Consider the following 17,268-nt stretch of genomic DNA (forward strand, 5'->3'; position numbering starts at 1 on the left):
TTCAGCTGCTGCCCTGAAGGAAAATCCTGAGCTCCTGACCTGGAAATATGAGAGGGTGAGAGCGTTGTCAATGAACGCTGGTGAGAGCCAGCTTGCCGAGGAGGTGGGGAAGAGATGAGGAGCTGCCTCTGCACAGCCGCGGGCTGGGTGGAGGGGGCACGGGCCCCCCCTGTAGCCAGCCCGCAGTGTGTCCTGAGAAAGGAGGGGAAAATGGAGTGAGGTGCTGTTGGATCTTGACTCCCCTTTTGTTCTCCAGAGCAGGAAACAAGTGCTAGGGAGCAACTGTTCCAGAGCAGGGGGCTGGCCAGCGCTCCTCGGCTGTGGATTTTACTGTGCGCGCTGTGGCCTGAGCCCCAGACCGTGCAAAATTGGAAATAGTCAGCCTGCGGGGAGAGCTGGAGGGCATTTAGCAGAGAGTGGTCCTTGGGTAGCATCGGCCCTCCTGCAGCTGCCTAGTGCTTTCTCAATGCCTAGGAGAGCGCGGCACAGTGATGACGGGAGCTGCTAATTACTGAGGGGAGCTGAAGAGACAAGCAATTAGTAACTTGTGCGGGAGCCAAACCCCATTGAACGCGTTAGGTAAGTTAGTGTCCCAGGGTGTTTGCTTTAGTCACCTCGGGTCTGGCTTTCTGTGGAGCCAGGGCTTTTTTTAGAACATTCATATTTTCCATTGTATGGCAGGGCTGGTGCCTGCTTATTTGCGCTACTTCTGTCCCGCAGAAGCGTCACCGTCGCCCCAAGAGGGAGAGATGCATTCAGGCATGGGTACAAACAAGGAGGCTAGACATGACTCATCAGCACTTGTGCTTTCCAACAAAGTCCTAGAAGAACAAGGGAAAAGGGGTAGGGGGAGGGCAGCATCGGCGGGTGGCTGTTACACATGCAGGGACGTGCTAGTGTATGGAAGAGCATCTCAGCGGCTCGTGCGTGCACACGCACACCTCTGTTCATGTGTACGTGTGTCCGTTCAGCCTGATCATTATGCAACATGGTCCATAGAGCTGGGAGGGTGCCTGACAGCGTTTGTTCATCTGTTTGCTGCACATGCATACTCGAGCGATGGTCCGTGCATGTGGATTGGATGTTCGTATGCACAGTCATGCCTGCACTGCTCGCTGTGCCTCTCTGCGGCAGCGCACCGTGTGTGAGCCTGCTCGTGTGGGATCACTAAGCCTTCCTGACACTCCCCAGGATGCGTTAGAGTAAGTGAGGCCCGTTTTCTCTTGGGAAAGAAACTAACGAGCTTGGATGATATAAGAAATGACTTGAGTGTCCGCTTTAAACATAAACCGCAATTAAGCATTAAAAAAAAAAAAAAAAGAGCTTGTGGAAAACGGCTGATGCTGGGAAGCATCAGAACAGCTTGGGGAAGCCTAACTGAGCAGATTTCCCTTCCCCTACCCATATTTCCCAGGGTACAGAGCCAAGGCACAAAGGGACCATCCCCCAGCCCAGGGAGAAGCGGTCCCACCATCCTTCCTCCAAACCTGCATCATTGCCCCCTTTGTCGTCTCCCCAGAGGAGCTTTCTCTTGCAGACAGCTCACTCATCAGGCCCGTCGGCCAGCTTAGCTCCGCACAGGTTTCATACAGGTTGGCCCTGCAGAGGTTGTGGAGCAGCCATCGCAGAGCACAGCTCCTGCCTTCCCCTCACAGCACACTCACCAGCTGCCTAACGTAGCTTAGTGTCAGCCCACTTTACAGATGGAAAATAGGAGGCAGAGGGAGATTTCACAACCTACCAAGACCACACCTGACTTCATGGCAGAGCCAGAAAAAGAGCAGAGGATGTGGCAGAGGCAGCATCATTGTGCATCCTCCACCCAGCTCTGCCAGCTGGCTTCACTGCAAAGCCAGAGACGTTTTCCTCTCTCCCCAATCTTCCCGCTTCCCAGGGGCTCTCTCGAGGTCTTCCAGACACTCACCAGCACCATTGCCACCAGCTCCATCCACATCCTGGACTGGACAGCCCACGGCTGTGCCCTTCTAGTCATGGTTCTCCGCCACACAGCTCCAGAAATTCATGCCCGTGGCCATCCCATGACATTTCATCCCCATGCTGTGTCCCAGCCAACGTGCCTCAAGCCTGGGGCAGGCCACCGCTTGGTGATCTGTCCCTGACAAGGGCACCTGCGCTTTGTGGTGATGTCACGCTGGGGCCAGTGACTCTGAGTTGCTGGATTGTTTTATTGCAACAGGTCAGTGCCATGAGATGGGCAAAGAGAGTAAAGGAGGTCCCTCACCGAGCTAATGCTTACCTTTTTCTTTTAGGAAGGCATTGTTTGTATACCTAGGTTTGAACATTTCTCTCCCAACCACCATCCTAAGCTCTGAGCATTTTACTCTTCTCTTTTGGGGGGATAGGAGGGTGGGTGGTGTGAAGTCTGAGTTGGGTTGCAAAGGTCCAAATTCAGCCCTAGCAACGCAGAAGTGACCACAGCTACTGCTTCGGGAGGAATAACTAGGCCCTGGAGGTGTTTGCTGTCTGCTTTTTGGGAGGCTTGGCTTACGAGACAGGGAATAGAGCAGAAGCCATTAAAGACCGGCCATTAAAGATGGTTGAGGGTGCGGAAAGAGAGGAAGACTTCAATTTGAGTAAGCGTTTAAAAAGCTTGTGACTGAAGTGGCTGTGTTTGTGAGAAGGGAAGGCAGGGGGATCTAATTTTAAAACAATGTCTGAGGGCTCATTTGAGCACTGTCACACCTCTGCCTTGTGTCAGCTACCCCACACCCTCCAATAAAAGCCTCATTACAAAGAGGCAGAAGGAAAAAGGAATAAAAAGAGAACGGGGAAATTCTTGAGATTCTTTCCGATGGAAAAAATGTCTCCACTTATCACTCAGTGTCAACAGCAACAGACACCTGTGTTTAAACACTGAACAATGAGCGGCAAGCCAAAAGGTAACTTAAAGCCTTAGCTTCCACCCAGACAGGTTTCCAGGGTGACTGGGAAGAGTCAAGCTGCCCTTCACCTCTGTGTGCATACGCAAACAAGAGGGGCCAGAGCCGGAAGATCTGATTCAAACACCTCTCAATCAGTCTGACTCGTGCGTGCTGGCTGTACCTTAATAGCTCCATCCCAGTATGGATGTTTCCTGCATCTGTATTACACGCTAGAAGCCACGTGAAGGAAACGCAGAGGTGGCAAAGTTGGCAACATCCCTAAGTCAGGAAATGCCTGCAATGGGGTTGCCAGTGCAATACACTATAGTACATTCCTTAATTACATTGTCACTTGTTTCTCCCCCCTCCCCTTCCTCCCTCAGGCTCTTGCTTGACTGAGCACATGGAGTAAGCCTGAGTGCTCAGTACTTTGCTGGCCAGTCCATGCGGGAAGCTCAGGAAAGAGGATGAAGTGAATTGCCCAAACCTGTGCAATGAGTCAGTGGCAAAGTGACATCCTGCTGATTTCTGTGTCTGCACTCACTCCTGCAGGCAGCCACACTGCACTTGGACGCAGGATATGTGATGGGTAAACACAGGAAATCTCCATGCAGAGTCATACCTATTTCCCCAAGCTCTGGGATGCTTGGAGTCTGTATGCTGGTGTAAAATGACTCTCAGTGAATGGCAGGGTTATTTGTTCTTGTGAGGAAAGTGGGTGCTGAATTTTCACCTCTCCTCGCCAGCCCACTCTATCCTGTTTGACAGTATTTCTGTATCTCACCCTGTGCTGGCACAGCACAGCCCCTCACGCTGGCATGCCTGAGCCATATGCTGGCTGTCTGCACCTCCCTTGGGAGTCTGTGAAACGCTGGACCCTTCACCTACTCACTGCTCGAGTGGCATTTCTGCATGGAGATTTCCTCGTCAACCCAGCAAAACTCCCTCTTGTCCCACTGCCCTGTCCGTCTTTCCCTTTGCTATAATCCCCAGGCCTTACTAACTGGGGACCGAGAAGACCATTGGTACACACAAAGCAGAGGCGAAGTCCTGAAGGGACCTCCCTGTGTTCCCTTTCCACCTTCTCCACCTTCTCCCAAGTTTTTGTCCGTGTACAAATACTAGAGCTTTGGGGAACAAGTCCTCCAAGTATTACAGCAGCCTTGCGTTCTCCAGGACCTGTGTAACGCGACAGTGTTGGCAGGAAGTCAACGCTGTGTGACGGGCAGGTCGGGGGAACACCTATTTCCCATCCCTTGTTCTGTCACCAATTTCCTGTGTGATCTTGAGTAATTTGATTATTTTCTCTGTAGCTTCATTTCTACCTCTGAAGAACGGAAATAATAATACTGAATCACATTTGTAAAAGTTACATAAATACGCTGCTAGATAAATGCATACAGAGATGATCAGTGATTGCTGAGTGCATGTGACTCTGTGGACTGATTGTGTTTACTTCATTATTTCTATTGCTGCTGCTTTTCTTTTGGGTGGGTTAGTAATAATGCCACTGAGACAAGGCCTGCAGCCTTTACCTATTTTTAAACAAAAAAAAATCTCTCTCACAGTCCATAGCAGTTAGTCTAAGCATGCTGGAAAGATATATTTTCGTTAAGGTACATGCATCCCATGGCTTCTGAGGCTACAGAATGGAAATACTGGTTCACATCTGCTTCGTAGATCATTGGAGCCTGGTTCCATCCTAGCTAAAGTGAGTTACCTGAAGCACTTCAGTTAGGCACGTAGTCACTCTCAGCTCCTTTTATAGCCACACAGACACTCCAGAAGAGGTATAGTAATTTGGAGGATTGACATGTTCTCTAAAGGAACCTGTCTCCATGGGCTTTAGCAGGAAAACGTAAGGAACTCTGCACTTGTAAAGTGTCTCAGCCAAATTGGTGCCTCAGAAAAAGTGCTATGTGAGAACTAGATTAAGTTATGACTGTGATAAAAAATAGTAATACCTCCCTTCCCTTACCTGTCATCTGCCCTGCCTCTGGTCTGCAACCTTTCTGGGACAGGACCCAAATTGTATTTGTCTACATTTAAAAGGACTTACTGATATCACAAGATGCTATGAGTATATCTGAACCCTCACCCTCCCTCTTCCTCCCAGCGGAGATGTAGCTTCTATTACAAAGAGACTTCTTTTCCCAGCATAGGTTTAACCAGGGCCTCCGTGGTGGGGGCTGTAGAAAACATTTTTGCTAGTGAAAACAGCGAGAGTTTTAGCTAGCATTGCTCTGTCATTTGGGGAAGTGATTTTTTTTTCACATTTCAACTGCTAATCTGAAAGTAGCATAAACCTCTGTGTTTGCACAGTGCCTAGAGCAGTGTGAGCCAGGCTCAGTTATGGCCCCTAGGCTCTGCTGTAGTAAAAGTGTCTGATGATAAAAGGCTTCTGCATTTGGCACATAAACAACACAGTCAATTGACTGTCAAGTCTATAAGAAACTCAACCCACTACCTCACTCACCATCTATATCTCATGTTACAGTGCCACACTCTTCTCAGAACGGCCTCAGCCAAGAGAAGGCTATATTCTGCAGCTCTGCACTGCTTTCCATCACACAGTGTCACCTTCCTGTTCTTTAATATTTTTAATTCAATTATCTAATGCTTTTTTTTCCCCCAAAACAATTCACTAAACAGCATCCGCTAAATGCTGCATAATTCAGCATCATTTGGTCCCGGTAATGCTACAATTACTCTTCAAGGCTCATTTGCTTCAAGGTCTTCAGGCTGTAAAGTATGGGAGTGTGGTTAGTTGATTTTCAGGAATGTTTACTCTCTGGCGGGGGTAGAGGGCTGGAGAAGGAAAGAACCAAAAAGAAATGCATGCAAATTCAGTGACAGAGTAGGAACTTCATAGTCATTTCAACACATTGATACCCACAGGCAAAGAAATCCTAATTGTTCCGGGGAAATATGGCCTTGCCAACTCCCACGATTTTATCAGGAGTCTTGTAATTTTTAGAGTGTCCTTAAAAGCCCAGCTGTTGGAGTCATCCCATTGTCAAAGAATCTCAGCTTTCTTTTAAATGAAAAAGAACATTTCCAGCCCTTTTTTGCAGAGAAAGGCTTGAGAAAGTAAAGTATGCATATCCTGAAGCTTCAGAAACTGGAAGGCAAATAAAGAGAACCCAGCTTATATTAAAAACAATCAGAAAACAAACACAAAAATGCATGACCAAAAATACACTCATTGGCTTTTGGAAAAAAACACCACCAAAACCAAAACTATTGCCACTTTTGTTGTGGATGGCAGATCTGTGAACACCCATGCTTGGCAGGACTGGCCCTGTGCCCTCCTTGCAAGGGTGCAGGCAGCCTTTGGTGCCTCCAGGATAGAGCAGGAGAAGCCCTTGGGGCTCCACCCTTGTTCTTTTTCCCTTTCTATTCTACGCACTTTCGCCTGTGACTTTTAGCTCTCAAGCTCTTGAAGATATTGCCAGTCAGAAAAGGGATGTGTGACCCCATATAAATGCTTGTTGCTTTGGTCCTGGCCATGCAAGCTACTTGTATATTGTCTTTCCAGGGACACAGTCTCTGCTTCAGTATTCTTCCCTGACTGGCATAGCAAGCTCTTGCAGTGGAAAACTAGCTGTGCTTTGCCCTCTTTAACAGGTGCAAGCCAAGTTAAAACCAAGATAAGCTATGGGGGGAAGGTGGGAGGGTTGTAGCCCTTCGGTCTTGCAGTAATTAGGTCAGGTGAGGGGCCTGAAACCCAGCTACAAAGGCATGGTTATAGTTGTAAGGTAGCTGGGCTGTTAATTATGTGAGTAATCCTCCTGAGTGGGCTTGAGCAGATGCTAGTCATGAGTCAGTACTGCAGGGTCACGTTTGTGAGAGGAGCCTGGTGCTTGAGGGCCAGTTAGAGCCTGCACGTGGACACAGAGGAGAGGCAAAGAAAGGAGAAAGGTAGGTGAGGAGCAGGGTGAGGGGAGCGGAATAGCCTCGCTGGACTGGAGGGTCGTTTTTTACCTGCCTTTCCTAGGATGGTTGTCCCAAAGTCCTTTGAGACTGGTTAGCACATTAAAAAGTGCTAGTATTTTTTCTTTGAAAAGCAGTTCAGAAACCTCATGCTGGGATGGGACAGGGAGCTGCTGGAGGAAACCCATGTGCAAATCTGTGTGGGGAGCTCAGCTCCGATGTGCTCTCCAATGCAGAAAAAAACACCTGAGGTGGGGAGGGGGAAGAAGCCTACCAGAACTGAAAATGAAGAGATTGTCCTTCCTTGAATGGTTTTAGGTTAATTACATGGTCTTAAAGCATACAGTAAAACCAGCACTTTGGCTTGGATCAAACTTCTTTCACTTGCAAAAAAAGCTCTCTTCCTTGCAAAAGCTTTCAATAGTCTTATTATCTCTTTATATCCTAAATGGGTGGGGAAAACTATAGGAAATACTGTTTATCTTTTTTTTTTTGAATGCGGAAAAGCAATTCTCATCCTGCTCTAGAGTCATTTTTACAGGGTGAGTGGCGAGGGGGAAACTGAGATTAAGGTGACGTGATTTGCCTAGCAAATAGCGAGCTCGTGAGAGAGCAGGGAGTAGGACTTGTGTCTCCTAGTACCAGCTCAGTGCCTTCTCCTGAGGTCCGTGATGGAGGTCCATTTCCCTTAGTTGAAACACGCAAGCCACCATCTCATGCTGGGGTTTCCGGGTGCTGAGGCTCACCTGGACCTTAGAGGGGAGTCCAGCCTCACTGCTAAAAGATGGCGCTTCCTGATTTTTTTCAAGCAAAGCGCCTTTCCATCTGGAAAATGACACTGGCCTTTTTTTGTTAAAGGCAGTGAATCGTTACAATACATTGTGCATAGTAGCATGAGTCATCAGTGAATTTGCACAGCACCTCGACCCCTGCTCTCTAGGGAGCTGTGAGAGTCTTAGTGGCACAACTGCCTGTGACCTCTCAATCCTCAGGGCAGTTGCTAGAGCAAGGCTAAAGGTAACTATAGCCAGGGGTGGGAAAACGTCACAGTTCTAGAAGCTTCACTCGTTATTGGATCAACATCCAAAAGTTTCAGCACTTCTTTGGAGCATATTTGGCCCTAAATGAGCCTCCTGTCTCTTGAACACAGAGAATAAACTGTCGCAGCACTTGCTCTGCCTCCAATCTGCCTGTGGCAATGAAAACAAAACACCACTTTCTTCTACTCTTATGAAATAACCCTTTGGCTAGCCAAGAATCCCCCTCGTGTATGGAAGCTGGTGACTTTAATCCTCTCCTGGAGAGCTGCTGGTGGTTGCAGAGGACATGTATGTACTGTACTCTGTCCGGTTTTGTCGTTAGTCCGAAATACAAATCCTAAACTTCAAAAATGGATTCTGCTCTTTGTGTATGGAGGTATGAAGTGCTGCAATTTTGCAGGCAACTTACTAAGCTGTAGCAGCTGTGATATAAGGTACTATTCAATGTGAAAAAAGGTACTACTGTATGACTCCTTTTGTGTAATAGCTTTGTGCCAATGGCTCTGTGCGCACAGAAAGCGCCTTGCAGAAAAGGCTCCTGTTTGGAGCTTGTGCTCCTGCAGAAATAGTTCATGCACTGGCTAACTGTGATCCTGTTTGCTCTCTCATGTTGCAGTGAAGTCTCTCTCCCTCTCATTGTCTGCACAGTCCTGCCAAATGTTTGGATTCATAATGTTGCAAAAATTTCTTACTGAAGTCTAAGAGAGAAAATATTTCTGTTTCTAAAAGGACACACTTTGCTGTTGACAAGGAGGGAGCTCTTTCTTCCCTTGCAGGAAAACAAAACATATGTTCTTGTTCTAAATAGATATTAGCTTCAGCTTAAGGAAAATGGCAACGAATCAGGAAAGAACAAAAGTCAAGTTTCCTGCAGAAAGCCCAGTGTTTGTCTGTTTTGTAACTGAGTAGTAGCTCCAGGAATAAAACAGCTGCTATCCTTGCACACAGGCAGTTGTCTTGGAATTTAAAGAGGAAATGAAATGGGGAAAGGAAACAAAAAATTAAAGCATCATGTATAAAACTATGTCAAAGGTATAGAGAGGCAGAAGTTCCCTTTTAACTAAGGGTTACATGATTACTCAGTAGGTCAGCAAATGCTGCAGGTGAACTCGTGAAGTTTCTCTGAAGTTCATTATCAAAATTTGGAGGCTGGATGTTTCTCGCAAACCGAGCCTGGCATGCGTGCCTGGTTTTGTTTAAAACGTCTAATCTGCTTTCATGCCATTCAGTGGCAGAGGCTTAGTCCTGATCCATGGAAAAACAGTGCCAGAGATGCAAACAGTGCTAGGTCAAGATTATTCCTAAAGTACAGACTTGGAGAGACTTAAAAATCTGGTGTTAGGATAAAGTAGTCATCAAGACAATTTCCTCTACTGATCAAGTTGAAACAGAAACTTTTACCTGTGTAGGAACTTGCCTGACTCCTGTTAGTTCGATGTCTTAATGCTTCATTATCTTAACATTATCTACCCTACTCCTGGGTGGGGAGACCACAGAGGGTTGTTGGGCCCAACTGTGACAGACTCCACCTGGGATAGCCTGGGGTCCCGTTGGCATGCCCTTTCTTTGGAGATGGTTCCTTCCCTCGCCTGCTGTGTGGAAGACGCTGGGCTTTTTTACACCCTGTCTTTGATCTCTCTATGCCAGGAAACGTTATGGCTCTGGACAAAGGATTGCAGGAGCCTTATCCTTTGGACTAGCTGAGAAGCTGACATCTCTCAAAGGACTTTAGGACTCCTGCCACCGGTCTGTAAGGACCTTTGTGTGTTTGTATCTCCTAGTTTTACAAGGAAAAATTCTTCCCCTGGTCTTTTTGCCTTCTCCACTGTGGAAGGAGAAGTGGCACTTCCAGCCATTTGACTGATGCTCTCTGTGCTTTCATCCTTGCAGAAGGTGGGAAATCGCCGACTCCACCAGGCCTTTTGCTTTGTCTCCCCACAGAGTGCCACTGCTGGCGGGGAGCTGTGGATAGGGCAGCCTGCTGGGATGCTTCGTTCTTTCCTCCTCACTCCCGGTAGTCTCCTGACTGCATGGAAACAATGGGATGACGTGACCAGGGTCGTATAAATACTAATTCCCCTTTGAGCCTCTTGCACCAAACAGGAAGTGCAAACAGCCCCAGAATAGAAATTCAGTCCTCACTTTGCTCCTAAACAGAGGCTGCTAGCAAATAATGCTGTCTTCCAGATTCCTTCTTGCTCAGCTGAACCTTTCTGCTGCTGTTGGTTTTTTCCGCAGCGTGTGGTGCCTCAGAGACAAGATGGTTGTTTCCTCCCTGGGATGGGCAGGCTGGTGGCTGTGTAGGACTGGCTTTGCCTCGGCAGAGTTGGAGAGCTGGGGCTGGCAGGGGATGTTTCATGTGAGGATGGAGCTATGCTGGGGGGACCATAGGAGGCTCGGGAGGCTGAACCAAGAGGTGACTTTTTTTGAGGGCAGGCCAGAGCCCAGTACAGGGGACTTCACTGAGCTGTCTGAGAGGAGGCTGCTCTTGCTACTCCTGGCTCCAGGCTGCTCATGGCCAGAACTGCAAGCATTGCACTGACCTGCCAATAACCTACTCTCTGAAAACTCATTTTCCTTTTTTGCACTGAACAGTGGGGTATTATCACATGAACTTTCCATTCCTGTTGGACTGTTGTTCCCTCTGTAACACGTTTACTGGGACATCTGTTGAAATCAATAGAACGTTAGGAAGTGCCCTGTAACGAGGGAAGTGCTGTTCCAAGTGATGATGCACCCCGGGTGGAGTGTTTGGATGTGTCAGATGGATCACAGGGCCATACAGTCCCTCTGTCAAAGCAAAACTTTCATGTCTGGTCACTTCAAACTGCCCTGAATGCTCAGAGCCATCCATTTGCTCTCTTTGCTTGTCCTTCATGTTTGCTCTTTTTGCTGTTCTTGCATGTGGGAACTCTGTGCATTTAAATGAGGTTTCAGTTCTTGTGACCTGCTCTTGCTTCTCCTTCAGTCCAGCAGTGACATGACAATGCTGGATTTTGGATGTCAGAAAATCTGTTGGTGCTGAAGGTGTATTGATGAGCAGAGGCAGAAGGGTGATCACGTAGGGCAGTGTTGCGCTTGGGCTCAAGAGGACCACCACAGGCTTCTTGGGAAAATCTGTTCATCCTCCAAGCTTTAACTGGCTTTCTGAAAAGTGAGGATAATGGATCTCTTTCAATTAGACTTTGCTTTTTTGAGCAGGGACTGTCTCTTAGTCTGTGCCTGTGCAGTAATAAAATTGCTTATGCTAGAAGAAAGGTCTTGCCTGCAGTACGATTTCTTCTTACAGAGACAGGAACAGTGTTTTAACAACAGCCTAAACGTGTGGTATTTGCTTCAGTAGAAAGTGCTTGGCCTGGGAAGGGGCTCATAAGGAGGAGATGGTAGGATGCCAGTGATGCAGTTAAAAGAAAGGCACCTTAAGGTACGTGGCTGAATTCCTTCTCTGGGTGAAAGACAGAAGTGATGGTGCCAGTGCAGTTCACAGCACCTATGAGGAGGCAGGTCATCTTCCCAGCTCTGGGACCCAGCAAACTGCAGTTTCCCTGAAGACTGGTGCACAGCTAGATGAAGTCACAGGCATATCCCTCCCAGTCCTGGCTACCTGATAGCATGACAGGCCTCTGTCTCTGCTCCTCTTGGGTCTCTCCATCAGTGTCTGTATTGGTCTGGGCTTTGCTGGGTTAGGAGGAGAGTTCAGAAGGCTGGAGACAGATGAACGTGTCCTTTCCTTTGTGTCAGTTGATGCATTTTATCCCAGTTTTATCTGGCATACTGTACTTCTGTGAAGTAAAAATGAGGAAATCCACACAAAAGAATACCAGGTTTGGTGAACCCTAGCCTTGCTTATTGTGTAGTCTTTGATGCAGCCCTTTAAAGACCTGTTTCCAGGGGCTTTCTCTGAAAACAGGGAGACCCTGACCTGTGTTGCTTACAGTCCTCAAGAGGACACAGTTTCCCTGGCTTTGTTTCCCTGCCAGTCTCAAGGGAGAAGGTGTTGGGTACAGTGCGTACTGGGCTGGAGGCCTCCACTTCTGTCTCGTTTCCGTCACTGTTCTTTAAACTCAGCCTTACCGTCTTCTCACTGCTGTCCTAAGTCTGTAATAGTGATAATAACACATTTATTTTGTCTGCAAAGCACTCTGGCACCTGTTGATGAAAGCAGCCGCAAGATACTGCTTGCACTGCTGGTAGTGGAAAGATTTTCTGCCTTGGATTGCAGGCTCTGCTATACCTTCCTCATATATGCAAGCAGTCAGGTTGGGTCACCAAGCTTGCCGCATTTTAAGCTGGGGACAAGGCTCCCTAGTATTTCAGATAAGCATCTGTAATCATTATTTTAACTAGAGAAGCAGGAATTGAACTTGTTAACTTCGGTGACATTGGAGGTGTACCTGGTTTTCTGCAAGCTGTTTGTAGCATAGCATCCCTCTGAGTATCAGGCTGAGAGAACACATCACCGAAGAACACATCACCGAATCATCCCGGGGCTATACCTAAAGTTTCCCAAGTTATAATGTCCTTTATCCTCAGCTTCCTGCCTGCTTAGCTACTGGTAACGTATGTTTCCAGCTTCCATCATGCATGAGGTTAAATGTGCCATCCTTTCCTTCTAAAACGCTAAGTATCTTCTGTCTCTCTCCCCCACGGAGATGGGCTAGTAGCAAATCTGCTGAGGAGAAAAGAAAAAATATTTGGAGAGAGTGAAATCTGTTTTCACACTGTGTTTCCAAGCTGAGATTGGAGGAGGAAGAGAGCACGGACACAGCTTTTGTGTAACGTGGTAATCTATCAAGAGCAGGGGCAGCTGGGAACTGCATGGCTCAGGAGGCTGCGTAATGGGCTATAAAAGTCCTTCACCTCTAGGTTCCCTGTATTCATCCAGGCCAGTGGGGAGAGAATATTGTTGTTCTGGCAGAACTGCTCAGTGGTATTTGTGAAAATAAAGGGACTCATCGCTCCTTCTAGTGATCAGGGCAATAACGACAAAAATTGTACCTTGCATTTGATACTTTCACTTGGCAGAGTGTATAAGGCCCAATCGGACGAGTACAATTCCTGTGGGGAGTCCTAGTGTGTACTTACAGAGCCAAGAGCTGTTTCGGCAAGACTTTTGTTGCCATAATGGAAATTACTGGGAGAAACGACTCTGATCAGACCGGCTAATATTGGTGCACACTTGGGATTTGAGCATACAAGCGTTTTCTCATCTGCTAGGTGCGCTCAAATCAAAAGACCTGAAGAGAGGGAGGCTGGATATTAAAAAGCAGTAACTGAATGGGATAACGTATGACCAGAATTGAAACTTGTGGAAGTGTGTTCATGTGGGCAAATCAGACTCTGATAGTGGTAGCTGGGAGCCTGGAGAATTGTCCAAGATTGCAACCTAGTCCCTGATGGTTCCCCCTAGTCCTTCCTGGGGAAGGGATGGCTTCATGTGTTGATGGAAAGCACTGAACAAACTCATTCTCGGTACGTGCTATCAAAATATTGTTGTGCCACATCCTGGAGGCAATTGCATTCAAGATACAGAATTGTTTAGCTTAAGAACTGGATGGGTTTAAGTTCAGAAAAGGAGCAAGGTAGTAAATATTTGCTGTGTAGGAGAGCACTGGAGAATGGAAGGCAGCTTTTGGTGATTTTTTGCAGGGTTCAACAGCAAAAAGCCTTATACATCCATGGATAAGGCTGCAGGTAGCTGGAGCAGGTGAAAATGCTGTGTAAGGTTAGCACAAAGCGTGATTGTTTCAGCACCTATGGGCAAGGACTGAAAAAACTGGTTTGACCTCGGGATAGGTATCAGTCTTGCACTCGAACACCAAGTTGTGTCAAGTGGCATCTGAAAGAAATGTTCAGAAGAACCACTGATGGAAATCTACAGGAAGGTGGATTGTAGCCTTCAGCGGATGAGAAAGTAGTTAATGGTGTGTTTCAGTGGTGAGACTGGCCTAAATGGACCTTTACAGGAAGAACATTGAAAATGCTAGAGGGAGGGGAAAAAAAAAAAGAAGTGATGGAAGACGACCAGTTAGAAGATATAAAGAACTAATGTGGAAAGACAAAGATAGTGTTAACATCCAGCTTGGCAAGTGTATTCCTGTGTAAATCTTGGGAGAGTCTGTAATGCTTCACCCTTCCTGTGTATTTTATGCACCTTGGCAATGCGATTACAAGGAACTTTAAGCATTGCCTAGAAATCTGATGTCAATCTGGGCATATCACCCTGCTCTAACTCAACTCGCCCACTTTTAGAAAAGGTCATGTGCCACAGTGAAAAGTATAGTCGACTCCTGTGGTATCTGGTTCAGGATCCTTGTACTACAGCCGGAATTTACAGACACATCAGCGTGGTGGCAGACATCGGGCCAGTTTGCGTTTGCTGCTCCTGGTGATGCTACGCTGCTGTGGTTTGCAGTGCAAGGAGGAAAGAAAAGAGACACCAAACCTGTGGCATGGGTGCAGATGACAGTCTTATCCCTGATACTGATCCTGGAGCTTGGGGAAGCTGTCGTGAGCTGATGCCACAGACTGAAATCCTTCTACCAGGAGTCAGGGCAGGGGTGGGGGTTGTTTCATTTATCTTAACATCCCAGCGCGAGCTCTCCAGAGCCCCTTGGGGCTTTCTGAGCTTATGCTAGCCCTTGCATTATTACGGTGACCTTTCTCGAATTGCTTTGGGCTCAGTATCAGCACAGTCTACCTCTGTCTATATTGAAAGTAGGATTAGTCTCTACTTTCTGCATCAAGAGGCAAACAAGAGTTCACAGAGCGGTATTTTAGCCTTTAAGACATTCCCGTTAATTAGGCTCCTCTCCAGCAAACTCCTTGGTAGTAGGAAAGGCAGAGAGGTAAGATGCAAGGCCCCTTGTCTCTGGGGTAGGCGGTGCCAGGATTGTTGTTTGTTTTGTTTTGTTTTTTTTTTTCCAGTTAACTCTGCTTCTGAAGTAAGTATACTCACTAATATCCCAAGGGGGGAAAGAGCAGGCTTTAGTGAACAAAGCCCTATGAAAAGGGAGAGCCACAAATAGAAGGGCTGCGAATATAGAGGCCTCCGGCAGTGTCTTCCTCTGCCTGAAGAAAGCTTTCCCTATTACAAAAGACACCTTCTGACTGGCTCTGTGATTCCCCCCAAGCAGTCAGGGGAATGTGCAAGGCCATCAGCGAGGCATTTTTCTGAGGCACAGTAAAGACCTAGTCATAAAAGGACCAGCAGGAGGGAAGGTAGGGAAGGGAGGATGGGGGAAACAAAGGGAAGTTGTAGGCAAACCTTTTTCTGTATGGAAAAAGTCTTGATGTTAACCCTTTAACAGTGCTGTGAGCATCCTCAAGCCCTAAAAATCTGTTAATTAATCCAATAGACTTGCCTAAGGTCAGTAGGAAGTTGGGAACTGACTCCTGAAGATTTTGATGAGGTATCCATCATTGCTCTACCTTTTGTTATCCACTCTGGCAGGTAGGCAACGGCCTGGTTCCCAGTAGACATATCTCCTCTATAAAGGACAGACCTCCTGGTAGGGAATATTTCAGAGCAATTTCAAAGAAACTGGAAACTCTCCTACTTTTTAATTTTATTCCAAATAAGAAACTTGCCCCCTAGTTCATGAACTTTCTGCAAGCCCTGTGGTCTGGCCTGAGAACTTTCACTGAAATTGTTTTTTTTTTTTTTTTTCTCAGTGAGAAACCAGTGCAGATTTGGCCAGTTTGGACAGGGTTTTGCCTAAGAGATGTTCTGTTTGCACTTGATCTTAACAACTAAGGAGAAGCACTGAGACTGAAGAGAAAGTTCCTGGGGCAAAAATTTGAATGGCTGGAAGGAGATAAGTCACTGGGAAGGAAGCCTGAGGGAGACTCGGCAGTCTAAAGCTACTGAGTTTCACGTGCGTGTGCTATAGACATGCAGTTCTCTCCAGAGTGCTCTGTCACAGATACAGAAGGGTTAAAAAGTCACAAGGCATAGGGAATTCTGGGCTTTAAAAAATGGTGCTCAGTATAGTTAAGCGGTACCCATAGAATGCAGAATTTGGCAATATTCCTATGTCACTCTGCATTTTGGTTTTTAAAGAAATAATTTGTATTTCAGGAGGAAAGTTGCAGGAAACATGAAAAACCTGCTCTCCAACTGATTTCTGGTTTCTGAAGATAGATTTTGGTTTTGCAGGTAGCAGTAGTCATAGCTGCAGCATGCCAATATCTTGTAACATCTCAACACCTTTCCTTCACTTGATTTATATCTTGACACCAGATGCAAAAGGGCTACCGCCATGCTTTTAGTGCCTGTTGGTGTTTCAAGTGGCCTCAGAGGAATTGCTCCATGCCAGAAGCAACATCCCTATTCCCAGGAGCTGAGTTTGCAGAAAACCCCCTTGGAACTGCAAACTCCAGATGAAAATCCTTTCCCTCACCGACCCCTTTGCAACTCTTGTGGCCCTGCTGTGTCTAGAGCAATACTCATGCTTGTCTCTTGACTTATTATGTGTGCATTTCTCAGCCGGCAAGGCTCAGGTGGGGGATACTGTATCTGGCAAAGAACAGGAATGAGGAAAACGAACTAAACAGTTCCAGCCGGAAGCTTGGAGGGGATGTGGAATCCACTCCTTGGGTGTCAGTGGCCCTTTCTATAGGCTTGCTCCACCAGCGTTGCATTTCTTGTTGATAATTTTCAACAGTAAGTCGGTGGATAATTCGAGACCTGAAGTGAGGGATGTCTGAGGGGCACAGGAACACATATCATGCCTATTACGCTGCCCTATATATAAGTAGCTAACCTGAATTATTTGATCCTGAAGTGTCTTAGAAATGTGTATGCCTGCTAAACACAGTTAATGCTTCTCAGGGTGACAGGGTTGTTGAGGAAGGATTAAGTAGAAACAATGGGATAAACTGGGCAAGGGGAAACGGAGGCTGAATACCAGGAAAACATTTCTTAGCACTAAGGTCACTCGGGCTGAGAGAGGGGGAAGTGGCAGACTCGCCAGTGCTGTGTTATCCAGGCTTGGGACGGCTGCAACTTGTGGGAACGTTTTGTGAAGAGGAATCGGACGTGATTGAGACCCAGGGTATGTGGCCATGTTTTCTGTCTCTGAGTGCCTTTGTGGGGCTGGAACGGGAAACATCCGAACGCTCCTTCCCCCAAGGGCTGCTGCCACAGTCCTGCAGCACGGCCGTGTCCTCCTGAAGTAAGAAAAAAGGAAAACTAGGGAGCTAGTAAGGAAAAGGAGTGGCCATAAAGGAATTTGGTGGAATCGTTTCTCTGCATGTACAACAGTCATTGCAAAGGGACAAATTCCAGAAATATCTCCAAGAGAGAAGTGGAAGGGATGCCTTTGTCCGTGAATCAGGCCAATTAGAGATCCCTGTGGGGCAACAGGAGCAGAGTGAGATTGTAGGCTGGAATTATGCGCAGGCTTAACACT

Source organism: Struthio camelus, chromosome 3 (genome assembly GCF_040807025.1).
Source record: "Struthio camelus isolate bStrCam1 chromosome 3, bStrCam1.hap1, whole genome shotgun sequence".
Classification (NCBI taxonomy): Eukaryota; Metazoa; Chordata; class Aves; order Struthioniformes; family Struthionidae; genus Struthio; species Struthio camelus.